General features: G+C 42.1%; 1 protein-coding gene across 2 annotated transcripts in view; it reads left to right on the top strand.

Annotated features, from left to right (window-relative positions):
• Nucleotides 1-12794, top strand: part of WDR70 (WD repeat domain 70) — a 243778-nt gene that overhangs the window by 81147 nt on the left and 149837 nt on the right. The gene's annotated exons all lie outside the window — the stretch shown is intronic.

Below are 12794 nucleotides of genomic sequence, written 5' to 3'. Positions count from 1 at the left end.
TTTCCTCTCCCTTGCTTTTCACATGTCCGGTTGGGAGTTTTCACAGTGTGGTAGACTTAGTGGGGTTCGACTTCTTACTTGAGAACTAGGTTCCATGAAGCATGACCATGGAAACTTCAGATTTCTTAAGGTCTGCCTTCAAGTCTTACATAATGTGATAGGGACAGTCCAAGTTTGGAAGGAGAAGAGATGGACTCCATCATTTGATGTGTAAATGACAAGATCACTTTTAAAATATCTCATGGGATGGGAGATATGGATGGAGTCAGCTTTGGAAACACAGTCTGCCACAAACCTACTATGTACTAGGCTTTAGGACAAGAAGGGAAGAGGGTCTCATCAACTATTTTTATATCAAGATTTTATGTAGGGTACTGATATTTTTAAATTAATGTATAATTATATCAAATATCAATTAACTATAGCCACAATAATGCTATAAAACTTAATGGCTTATTTATAATTGCTAACATATCTGTAGATTGGTGGCTCTTGGCTGGGTTTGGCTTTAAGCTACAAATAGAGTCTAGGGCTGTTCTATGTGTCTTTGTTCCTCCTTACATCAGAGGACTGTGTAGAGGCCTGTTTTTCTCATGGTGATGGGGGAAACACAGGAAGGAAACCCCAACTCTGGGAGCACATTTCAAGCCTTTGCTCATATCATGTCTATGGACATTCCATTGGCCAAAGCAAATCACGTGACCATTGCTAACACCAGTATAGCAGAGAAGTATGTCTGATGTCTATTGAGAGGAACAAATATCACTTGTCAAAGACTGTGGATCCAGGGAGGATTGATGGATTGGGAACAACCATATGATCTACCACAGATATATTAAAAGGTCAGCATATATGATGATGCAGAATTTTGAGCCTTCATTTTAATTCTGATTTTTACTCTTTCTCCCCCTGTCTAGTACCTTTACTAACACACTAATCCTCATGGTTTGTGCCTATATCGAAATATTATATGAGAGTTGATTGTCTAAGAAAATACAGTTTATTCTCATTATTCATGGTTTCTGTATTTGCAGACTCACTTGCTTGCTAAAATTGTTTTGTAACCCCAAAGCCAATACTCTTGGCACTTTCTTGGTCACTGGTGACAGGCACCTGCACAGAACAACAAAAAGAATTTGAACAAGGTGATGTTCTGCCTTTTTGTTTCAGCTCCTGTACTGTAACCAAGTGTCCATTTTGCAGTCTATTTAATGCTATGTTTTTCTTATTTTTCTACTTTTTGTTGGCGATTTGTTGTTTAAAATGGCCCCTAAGTGCGGTGCTGAAGTACTGCAGTCCTGTCCACTGTTCCTCAGTGCAAGAGGACTGTGATGTGCCTTATGGAGAGAGTACATGTGTTAGACATCTTTGTTTGGAAATGAGTTATAGCGTTGTGGACTTTGAGTTAAATGTTAATGAATCAAATATATATATATAAAACAAGGTGTCTTTAAACACAAACATACATAAAACAAAGTTATGTATTGATTGTTTGATGAATATATGACCAGGAGCCTAACCTTGTATTTGATAATTCAGTGTTTGCAGAACTTTAAAGACTGTAACTACTGCGAGTAATGAGAATTGACTGTAATTTATTTTAGGTGCTCTGATTGAGCTACTGGAATAAAGTAGTATAGTATGTTTCAAGCTGTCCTCTGTTGAACCATATTAAAAAGTGCCTTTCAACCCTAATGAGGATCACAATCTGATGACTTTTATTTTGTTTGTTGACTAATAATTTATTGAGAGTTCAGTATGTATTAGGTGATTCAAACAGAATTCAAATATAATTTAAAAATAATTTGTTTATTTATTTTTAGAGAGAGGGAGAGAAACATCACTGTGTGGTTGCCTCTCACTTGCACCCCCAACTGGGGACCTGACGTGCAATCTAGTCATGTGCCCTGACTGGGAATCGAACCAGTGACACTTGGCTCGCAGGCCGACGCTCAATTCACTGAGCCGCAGCAGCCAGGGCCTTCAAATATAATTTAACACAAAATTATGTACAATTATATTATAGTGGGGATTTGGATAGTTTTTTCTTTCCATGTGTTCCACTAGACTTTTTCATTTCTCTCCCCTTAAAATCCTTGCCCCAGGGATTTGACCAAGGATTCTATTTTGAGGGTGATGGTGGTAACGGAATAAAGCAAATGGGTCTCTATATTGCTTTCCTTGTTTTAAACTCATAGAGTTTTGTTTTTATCTGTCTTATTTGAAGCTTTTGAGAACCTGGAACTTTATTTAAACAACTGGTTTGTGGAAATGAAAGCTTTAAAAACTCCCATTTAATTTATTCTTTTATTAGTTTGTGCTTATGATACATTTTCTTTAAAAAGTGTGAGGAAGAAAAGTTTGTGCCTGCTTCTAAGCTCTTCTTAATGATTACAGTCACTTAGGGTTTCTTAAATTATAAAGAGACAAAGACTTCGCTGATTTAGGTTTTAGCCAAGACATTTCAAAAAGAAAAGAATCTGGTTGAGTGAGTGTCTGGTTATTTCTGTGGTCTCAGACTTATATAGTACGTATAGTAAGATAATTAGGAAGGCAGGATGAGGATGGATAAACAAATCTAGGTGGAAATACAGGAAATTAAAACACTATAAATTGCCAATATGTGAAAGACTGTATGGTGTACTGTACTGTAACTTTCCCCATCTGCCTAAATTTATCTCCATTTTTATTTCAAAGTCATGGTTAATATTTACTCTCTTCATTTCCCAGAAGCAAATATAATTAATTGATTATTTACTTGTCTAGGAAATGTAACTGATATCTTAACTGCAGTCTTTGGCTTGAGTGATGGGTTTTAGAAATGCAAGAATTATTATTTGAAAGTAGTGGATTTCAACAAGTACACAGGCACTGCCCCCTATAGCCGGCCCAAGAAAACAAAACGTGTCTGTCAAAATGAGGCAGACAACTATAGAAATCCCAGAGGCACAGCTCACCAGGCAACAGATGAAGAATCTGACAGATGAACAGATTAGAAACCTGTCAGAGGCTCAGTTCAGGGCCATTGTTATCAGGTGGCTTACAGAATTAACAAAAGATCTGGAAAAAGATGAGAAAGAATTGAAAAACACTCATACTGAAAGGAACAAAACCACATACGAGACAGATGGTGAGGAAATAAAATCCAGAGTTCAAATCAACAAACCAGAACATACAGAAGGAACAAACAGTCAACCAGTGCAGAGAGAGGAAACGGAAAGCAAGGATGAGAGGATCAGAAACCTCTGGGACAGCTATAAGAGATCGAATATACGGATTATAGGATTGCCAGAGGGCGAAGAAGATGAACTAGAAATTGAAAAATTAAGTGAAAATATAATAAAGCAGAACTTCCCAAACTTGGGGAAGGAAATAGACTTACAGGTCCAGGAAGCACAGAGAGTTCCAGAAAAACTGGACCCAGGGAGAACCACTCCAAGACACATTATAATCAAAATGTCAAAAGTTAAAGATAAAGAGAGAATCTTAAAAGCAGCAAGAGAGAAGAAAAGAATTATGTACAAAGGGGTCCCAATTAGACTATCAGCTGACTTCTCAAGGGAGACCCTGCAGGCAAGAAGGGACTGGCAAGAAATATTCAAAGTAATGAAAAGCAAAAACCTACAACCACGATCACTCTATCCAGCGAAATTGTCATTCAGAATAGAAAGGCAGAGAAAGTGCTTCCAGGACAAAACAAAACTGAAAGAGTTCATTAGATCCAAACCACTGTTATATGAAATGTTAAAGGGACTGGTTTAGAAAAAGGAGGATCAAAACTATGCAATCTAAAATGAAAACTGCCTCAGAAGAAACAACAACAGAAGCTAGGGAATCGAAACAAAGGCAAACTAAACAGGCAATGAGAGTGGAAAAGAACTATAGGTATGGAGAACATATTGGGGGGAGGTCAGTAGGGAGGGGGGATGGGGAGAGGGAGGGAGATGGTATAGGAATTAAGAAGCATAGTAGGAGGGAATGGAATAGACAGAGAGAGGTTGAGAAGAACTATTTGCACAACCAATGGACATGGTCTAAAAGGGGGGGACAACTGGAGGGAGGGGGGCCACCGGGTGGAGGGGAGCAGAGGGAAGGGAAATTGAGACAAATGTAACACTGTAATCAATAAAACACATTAAAAAAAAAAAAAAGAAAGTAGTAGATTTCATAGGACACATCTTTTTTTCTTAACTTTTTAACCTCTTTTCTGATTCCAGGAGCAATTAGTAACTTGTGCTTTACTGGAAAATTCAACGAATAGATTATTAAAGAAAATAATTAAATATATCTGATCTGTTATGATAAAATATTATGTACTTTGAGTATAAACAGACCTTTCTAATTATATTGTCAAATTGTTATCTTGTAAATTTGTATCTCTAATCTTTAACTTATTTCGTGTGTGTGTGTATGTGTATATATGTATTTTTTGAAGTGTACTTACAGAGGTATGGAAATGCTTTTCTCTGTTACATACTATAGCACAATACAGGGAGAGGAGTTACACTTACACCTTTTAAAAAGAAAGTATTTGGTTTCTAACAGTAAGTCCTATTATCTATAGAAAATTTGGAAAAGAAAAAAAGAAAAATTGCTCATAATTCTACTACCCAAATATAATCACTGTTAACATTTTAATTTCTGTATGTCTTCTTTCCCTTATGCATCTGAAGAACATTTTTTTCTCACCTCACCGGAACTTTTGCTCTTATGGCCTGGAGTCATATTTTGCATGTGCTTTAGCTTCTTGGGATTGTGTGCAAGTGCCTCGGGCTGCTGGGGGTGGAAGGAGAGGCTGGCCTGGCAGTGAGGGGGTGGGGACCTCCACTTCATCCATAGAAGGGCACATTTTGTCCCTGCTCTGTGTTGGAGTTCTCCATAAACTATCCTTTGAAATCAGGTTTTGCTGCTGCTTTAAAATATCATTTAGAAATAATTTTTAGGTAAAATAAATAAGATAAAAGTTATTTTATCTGAGAAAAGGGACATGACTTGTTCTGACTTAGGTGATTAGGAAAGTACAATAGGACAGGGATAAGCAAGAATGAACCTTTAAAACTTTACAGTCATTACAACTCACTTATTCTAAACCAGAATTTTGGTGTCTTGCTTCCAATCAGAGGGTTTTTTCCTCTATTACTCTGAATTCTTAGGTGCATCCTTTGCTTGAGTTTCAAATGGGGCTTTCTGGCCTGGAGCCTACAAACGTGTAATTCTTTGGTTTCTAGCTCTCAAAACTCTAACAAATCAGTACTAAGTTAAATTCAAAATGTTTCGGTAGGTGAATGCTTACGGTAACAGTCTTCTCCTCTCATGTATTAAGCTTCTGCCTGTCCATCTAAAGTGGATATTGTTCAATGCAAATTTGCTCTGGGTTGTCTTTAAGCCTTTTCTTTTCAACATCAAACAATTCTGTGCCGTTTGCTCCTTAATTACAGTCAGGTGCCCCTTAAGGACATTTGGGTCAAGGACCGCATATATGAAGGTGATCCCATAAGATCATAATGAAGCTGGAAAATTCTTGTCACCTAGTCATGTAGGGACATCACAGCTGTTGTGACCAGTACATAATACTTGGTAACGAACAGCAGTGTTACTGGTTTCTGTATTTCCTTTACTTTTAATCATTATTGTAGAGTGAACTGCTCCTCCTTATAAAAAGGCGGCTATGGAAGGGTGTGCCGGTAGCAGCCGCATACGTCTTGTGCTTCCTGTGGCTCTTGACGGACTCATTTTCTCTTGTGCTTGAGCTCATCGAGTGTTTATAAATTTAGTGAAGCCCAAGTGTACAGGGTTTATCAGGCTTCAGTACTGTAGGCCAGTATCCCAGGCCTCTGCGTTTACTCCCCATCCACTCACTGACCCAGCCACGGCACCTGCTCGTCCTCTAGCTCCATTCGCAGTAAATGCCCAACACAGGCATTCCGCTTTTTATCTTCCATACTGTAGTTTCATCGTACCATTTGTATGTTTAGATATGGTTAGATAGACAACTACGTACCATGTGATAGAATCGCCCGCAACACTCAGTGCAGAACATGCTGTACAGGCCTATAGCCTAGGAGCAATGGCGAGGCCGCGCAGCCCGGGTGTGCAGCAGGCTTTGCCATCCATGTGTGTGTAAGTGCATCCATGATGTTCGCACAGGGACGCAATCGCCTGACAACACGTTTCTCAGGACTTGTCCCCATTGTTAAGCGGCGCAAGGCTGCACCTGACTGAAGTGGGAGGGGACAGTCTCCTGTCTTTTCAGTGGGAGATTGCTCCATGAGTGTACTTCAGTTATGGAAATTAGAAGCTTCAGAAGGAATTTGGGGGGGAAATGTTTTCAAATGCTTTATTTGTATTTGAATAGTTATAACATGTAGTTATTCTGATATTCAGCCACTTTAAAAAATTGCCCTTACGGTTGTCGGTGAAATATATTAGTTATGTCCTTTTAATAGTAAATATTGCTTCTGAAGGAGTGAAATATTTAAAACGGTGAATCTAGGTATATTTTTGTTTCTTTAACCAGTTTTAACTGCAAATATAAACTCTAAAAAGTGCAATGATTTGAAGTACATTGTGTTTCTTTCCAATTTCTGAATGTCTCCAGATCTTTTTATCTAATAGAAACTTCCTCACGCTGGTTTCTGTTCTTTTAACATATCCCCATCATTTTGGGGGTGCTCTTTTACATTCTGGCACAACAAAATGTTCCAAGCTCATTTTGTACTTTTCCTGCTCTGATGGTACCCATTCTTCTAGTGATTCACAGCCCCTTTTAATGGGGAGTTCTGTTTATAAATCAAGATCTGGCACTAGATATATTCATTGCTGTGGAGGTGTCATTGCTTCTAGACTATTTCAGAAAACAGCTGGAGTGGGGAGATCAACCAACCAATGTATAAAAATAAAATATATTTTTAAAAACCCAAAATTCACAGATACATCAAATTCAATTTCAACTTTCTAGCATGTAACCATCCCATGTTTTGTATTTCACTTCTCCAGCTGTGAGAAATTTGGCTTCCAACATGACCACTATATTTACTCATTTGTTCAATGGCACGATACATAGGAAGTAGTTTCAGAATTGCCACAGCCATAGTCCTTGTTGTAGACAATTCAGAACATCCCCTAAGAGTCCCTGCCCTCCCCTTGAGTATGGCTGTGCACCTGAGTACAATGAGATACTCCTGCGATTAGGTCATATTGGATGGTGCGATCGGCTTGAAGAAAGGAGAATTATCCTCAGTGGATCCTGCCTAATCAGGTGAGCCCTCCAAAGAGATAGAGCTGTTCCTGGCAAAAGAGATTTGAAGTGTGGGAGGGATTGACCAGAGGGATATTCTCTGTTGCTGGCTTTGGAGATGGAAGCAGAATTTGTGTGATGAACTTGGAAAAATAGCTAAGGAGATTTCCAGGCAAAGTGTTAATGGTACTGCCTGGTATCTTTTTGCTTCTTATAATAAACTGTGAGGGAAGAAAGATAAACTGAAAGAAGTCTTACTAAAAGGGAACCAAGACTAGATAGATTTATTTAATTTTGACTCTATACAGATGGCAAAGATTGTTAAACTGAAGAAATGACTTCTGAAAGTGTGGTAGGGAGAAGAAGCCAAGGGTGTGGCTGTGTATTTAACCTTTTGCTGAAACCTCAGAAAGACACAGAGTCAGAGCACTCCCTTACACTAAAGGCTCTTTCAGGGGGTTAAGTGTGCGCCTCACAACTTTTTTCAGGCAAACCAGGCGACCTCCAAGAAGGATGTTACTCTTACCCATTTCAACAGGAGCCACAGGTAAGGAAGGGATTGTTTTGTGGAGACTTTGGGGCATGGCTTTTGTCTAATTCGGATTCACTATGACATTCTGGTTTGCTGGCTTGGAAGATGGAGGAGCCCAAGCGGCAAGGCAGGTGCAGAGAGCAGCTCCCAGCGGGCCGCTAGCGAGGAAGTGGGCGTCTCAGTCCCAGCGCCGCAGGCCCTTGGGTTCTGCCCGCAGCCGGGTGAGCCTGCAGTCAGATTCTTCCCCAGGGCCTCCGGGGAGAGTGCAGCCCTCCTGACGGCCTGACTTCAGCCTGTGAGACTGAGCAGAGACTCCAGCCACCTTGTGATAGGGCTCCTGACCTCAGCAACTGCTTGCTAATAAAGTGGAGGTGTTTCAGGCCCCAAAGTTTTTGGTAATTTGTTATACAACAATAGAGAGTTAATATGGTTTTGCACAAACAAAAAATAAAAATTCATACTTATTCCTGAGGAGGTGGTAGTGATTGTGATCAAGCCCAAGAGCAAGAGTTAGCTCTCAGTGTGAGGAGGGAAAGGAGGGATAAGGACGGGCTCGTTCGCAGTGTGTTTAGGATGGTGGGCCTTGGGTAGGAAGTTGAAGGTGTCGCTGTCTCCTGGCAGGGTCATTTCCTGGTTTTGTGTTTGCAGATGTTGGGATGAGGTCTTCAGTAGGACAGTAGGGACTTAGAACAGCAGTTGGCAGCTGTGAGAGAAAAATTACTAGGAGAGTCGTTGGAAGCATTAGGAGCTATAGAATGTAAACTTGTAGGAACAATCATCCTACATGTTTGTATGACATTCTTGGGTCTTATTTAGGAGCCTGGGTATTAGAGTGGAATCTAATGATGGGGAGGATGGAGTTTATTCCAGAGAGAAGTTGAGAAGTTGTGCGTTGTAGGTTTATGCCGAGAGAATGGTTGAAGTTTAGGACATTGAAAATAAAGTTAAAGGTTGTATGACTAGTAAATGGAGTATCTAGATCCTAGAACATATCAGGTGGTAAGTATTTGTTAAATCAACAAGTATTGGAAGTTCATGGTTTCGGAAAAGGAATTGTGTAAGGTAATGGAAGGCTTAGCCTTAGTTGGCATTGCTGGAAACGTCTTGAAAGAGGTCATTAGAGTTGAGTAGATCAAAGTAAAATTAACTTATCTCTTTGATGTGTTTAAATGGGTTTTAAAATTGCTCAGGAATTAGAAAGACTTGGACTTCAGAGTCTTTGATTCATAGAAGGAAGTGACTAAGAGTGTGATGCATTACACAGCCGGGCTTGGCGAGCTAAGGCCTGTGGGCCGAGTTCAGCCTGCACCCTGTTTTTGTAAATAAACGTTTTATTGGAGCACTGTCATGCCCACCCATTGACTATTGTCTGCGCCTGCTTTTGTGCTACAGTGGTAGAGTTGAATGGTACAGCAGATGCCACATAGCCCGCAAAGCCTAAAATACTCACTATTGGGACCTTAAGAGAGAAAGTTTGCCAACTTGCAAATTAAAGCTCTGAACATTCCCTCCAGAAAAGTGTATGCACATAAAATTTTGCTGACAATTTCAGGGAGTTTGGTGATTCCTGAAAGCCTGTGAATGGACTCGGTTAAGAAGAACTTTTGGATCAAAGCTCATAGTATATTCCCTGCTGCATTTCATAGTTAGCTCAGTATTCCAGAGACATGGGTACCTGTAATTTATGGGTCACAGAGCCTCTCCTCATTCAGTGACTACAAATGGCACTGCAGCAGGACACCTGTTGTTGCAGCTTTTGTCATAGGGGCAACCACAAGGGGCTGGACAGATTAGTACAGATCAGCGTGTGTGTGTGTGTGTGTGTGTAGAGGAAGCCAATATTGGTCATGGATCAGTAATGTCCTTTCTATTTGCAAAGTATAGCATATTATGAAGAACAAATAGATGCTTAATTCTTTCTCCTAGGCTGTTAAATAAAGGAAGAGACCTTTTTCCCCCTCAGGAGGGCCTCTGTTTAGATAAAGGAGAAAGTGAAAAAGTAGTTTATTTGATGAAAAAGTGTTTTAATCACTGCCTGTCCTGTAATAGGTGGCACTTTAAACTTTTTCACCGCTAATGTTAGCCGTGGTACTGATTCTGTTTAGACCCATTAAAGAATCCTTAGTTGAACTTCATTTTTGTTATGACTAATCTTGGTCACTGTTTTAACACAAGGGCACTTAACATTCCCATTGCCTTTGTCATGCTTCTAGCTTCACAAACAAGAAACAGCATTCACAGTCTTCAGGATTTTTTTCAGTTTACCTTTCTATTTGTATTCATATTCTGAGTACTCCACAGCTAAGGTGACCACATGTCCTTCTATCTTAATGTCCTTTGTCATAGGGGTCGCTCTCTTGTGGTCCTCTTAAATCATCCTGTATAGGCCAAGATGCTATTTCAACTCTGATCAAATATCAGTGAAGAACCTGTTTTCTGGGGCCTGCCTTCGAGCCCTGCGTAGACTGGGTTAGTTGCTGGGCTGCTGTTAGGACAGAGTATAGGCAGTGAGGCTCTGAGGGCTGGATTGAGCAGCACCCACGTGTAGCATTTCTGAGTCTGGACATGGGAGAGGAAAATGGTGAGTAAGGCACTGCCCGGGAGCTAAGCAGACTATGCGCTGGCTTCAGGGACTAGGCAGAGCTGTCAGGTAAGAGGTCAGAGGTGGGGATGGAGCTGAGTCGGGGCAGAGGTGGAGAGCAGTGTGCAAGGTTGAGGAAGCCCAGGGCGGAGGGGAGCGAGGTCCCTAAAGGCTGGGTATGTCTTGGGTTACTGAGGGGTTCAGAACCTCTGCAGAATGCTCCTTTTTTGCTCGTGTGTGTGTGTGTGTGTGTGTGTGTGTATGGTTTCTTTGTAGCTGACAGTCCATCTGATTGGTCTCAGACTGTAAGTTATGACCTGCGTTTCTTTCCAGTACTGGTTTGATTTCCACAGCCTTCGTTTGCTCTTCTGGTTTGCCCCTGTGCGTGTTACCTAGGAGCGTGTAAGGAACCCGGGTGGTCAGGAGTGAGCTCTGGAGTTCTTGTACAGATGTCAAGGATATTTTTCTTCTGCTTTCTTACCACTCACCCCATAATTTCCCCTTTACTTTCTTTTTTGAAGCATTTTCTGCTCTGGTTTCAGAAAACCAGAGACCTTCTCTGTGCTGTGCAGCAGCTCCCGTTCCTGGGCTGCCTCTGGGCAGAGCTGGGGTAAGGTGGGGAGGCGCAGACTTCCCCACCCCGCAGCGGCGGCTCATCGGAGTGGCTGGGGACAGGGGTGGCTGCCATTTTCCCAGGAAGGTTCCAGCCTGCCTATGCTGCCGCACGGCGGTGAGGCGTAGGTGGCCTGATCTGTAGAGGCCCCCAGGGTGGCTGTCATTGCTGCTGCTGGCAGAGGGGAGGAGGTGCCATGACTTTCTGTTGTGTCAATGCAAGAAATACCCAAACCTGTATGAATTTTTATGTGTTCATTTGAGCCAAACTGATGACAATTGCCGGGAGGCAAAACCTCAAAGGACTGAGAAAATGCTCTGGAAAATGTCAGATTTGCACCTTATTTTATACATTTCAATCAGAAGAAGAGGCATCAGGGAGTTACATGAAATCAGGGAGGTGGGAGAAAGCAAAGTGGGGAGATCTCTGGGATTGGATAGAAAGTAAAATGATAGACACGTACTTCTTTTACACAGGTGGGTTAGTTAACAGTGGGCATTTCACACAATAACAGTAACAACGAGGGGATTTGTGGTCTCCTCTCTGGTGGGTGCCTGTGCTTTGAGAGGTCCAGGAAAAGGATGTTTGATGTCACAGAGGTATGTTATCATAGTTCAGAAAGACAGTGAGACAGGCTTGGTTAAGGTGAAGACTGGTTTCTCAGGGAAGATTCTAGCCTAGGACATGACTGCCTGCCATGACTCACTTTCAGTTAGAAAGTTTTAATTTCAGGCCCCCCTGAGTGCTTGCTTTAGGACTCTGAGTCTGTAAAGGCCACCATGCAGGCCTGAGGTTGTCAGGTTTAGTATGTGGCCCCTTTTCATCCACAGTTGCTGACTCTTTCCTGGTGTTGGGTGGGGAGAACCTCCCAGAAGGACTGCTCATGTCACCAGGGAGATGGCCATTGCTGGTCTGGAGCTGGCGCTCATATACTGTGGTGGCCACACAGGGAGGAGAAGTGCCACCCCCGAGCCAGCGCTCGCCCAGGGTGGCGAGGGGAAGCCATCACTTCTTTGAGCTATCAGTGTTACTGAGTGGAGATTGGCAGCTTTCTTGCTGGCAGTTGCCTAGCATAGGGTAGGTCAAGTCACGTGAGCTTTGTCCCACAGTTTCCCTGCCACCCCCTCCCTCACGGGAGAGGAGCCTTTCCGTGGGCCTCCCTTCATCTGCTCCTTCTCTCAGCTGTTCGTTGTGGGCTGCACCAGAGCCTAGGTTGGGGAATGCAGGAGGAAGACGCATCCCCAGGGCACGTGTCACCCCTCACGCTGTACCCTTTTTGCTTGCTCTTACCCACTATTCATTGTGCTGCTCGTTCCTTTATTTCGTTGAGAATGTTTTGTTGTAATCAGATGGAGAGAGAGGGTGGAGTGTGTGTCTTCTACTTGAGTGAAATGGAATGTCCTGTAAAACATACTTTAATTCACTCCAGTTCTGTGATCAAAGTTGAGAGCTAGGGTTTAAGGACCCATTCTTAGCTGCCTGCAGCAGAAGCTGACTCCATCCACTTGATTGGTGTGGAATGAGAATGTCGGAAGGGCTATGAACCACACTTGATGTGAAAGGCAGGGACATTGTCCCCAGCCGTGCTACAAACCTGGTTTGTTGATAAAATTGTGTTGGTCACTGCCAGGCATTGGTTGTCACAGCCAATGCCACTGCCACTTAGGGAACTTCATGTTGAGGGAAATGCAGTACCGCTGCCCTTAAGGAGAGCGCTGTGGTTGGAATGTTTGTATCCCCTCCTGCCCCCTATTCCCATGTTGAAACCTAACTCCCAAGGTGATGTTACTAGAAGGTGGGGCCTTCAGGAGGTGATTAGGTCATGAGGTTG

This window comes from Furipterus horrens, unplaced genomic scaffold (assembly GCF_987537825.1).
Source record: "Furipterus horrens unplaced genomic scaffold, mFurHor1.1.pri manual_scaffold_5, whole genome shotgun sequence".
NCBI lineage: Eukaryota > Metazoa > Chordata > Mammalia > Chiroptera > Furipteridae > Furipterus > Furipterus horrens.
Note: the sequence above shows the minus strand (reverse complement) of the source record. Positions and strands in the feature narration are given on the sequence as shown.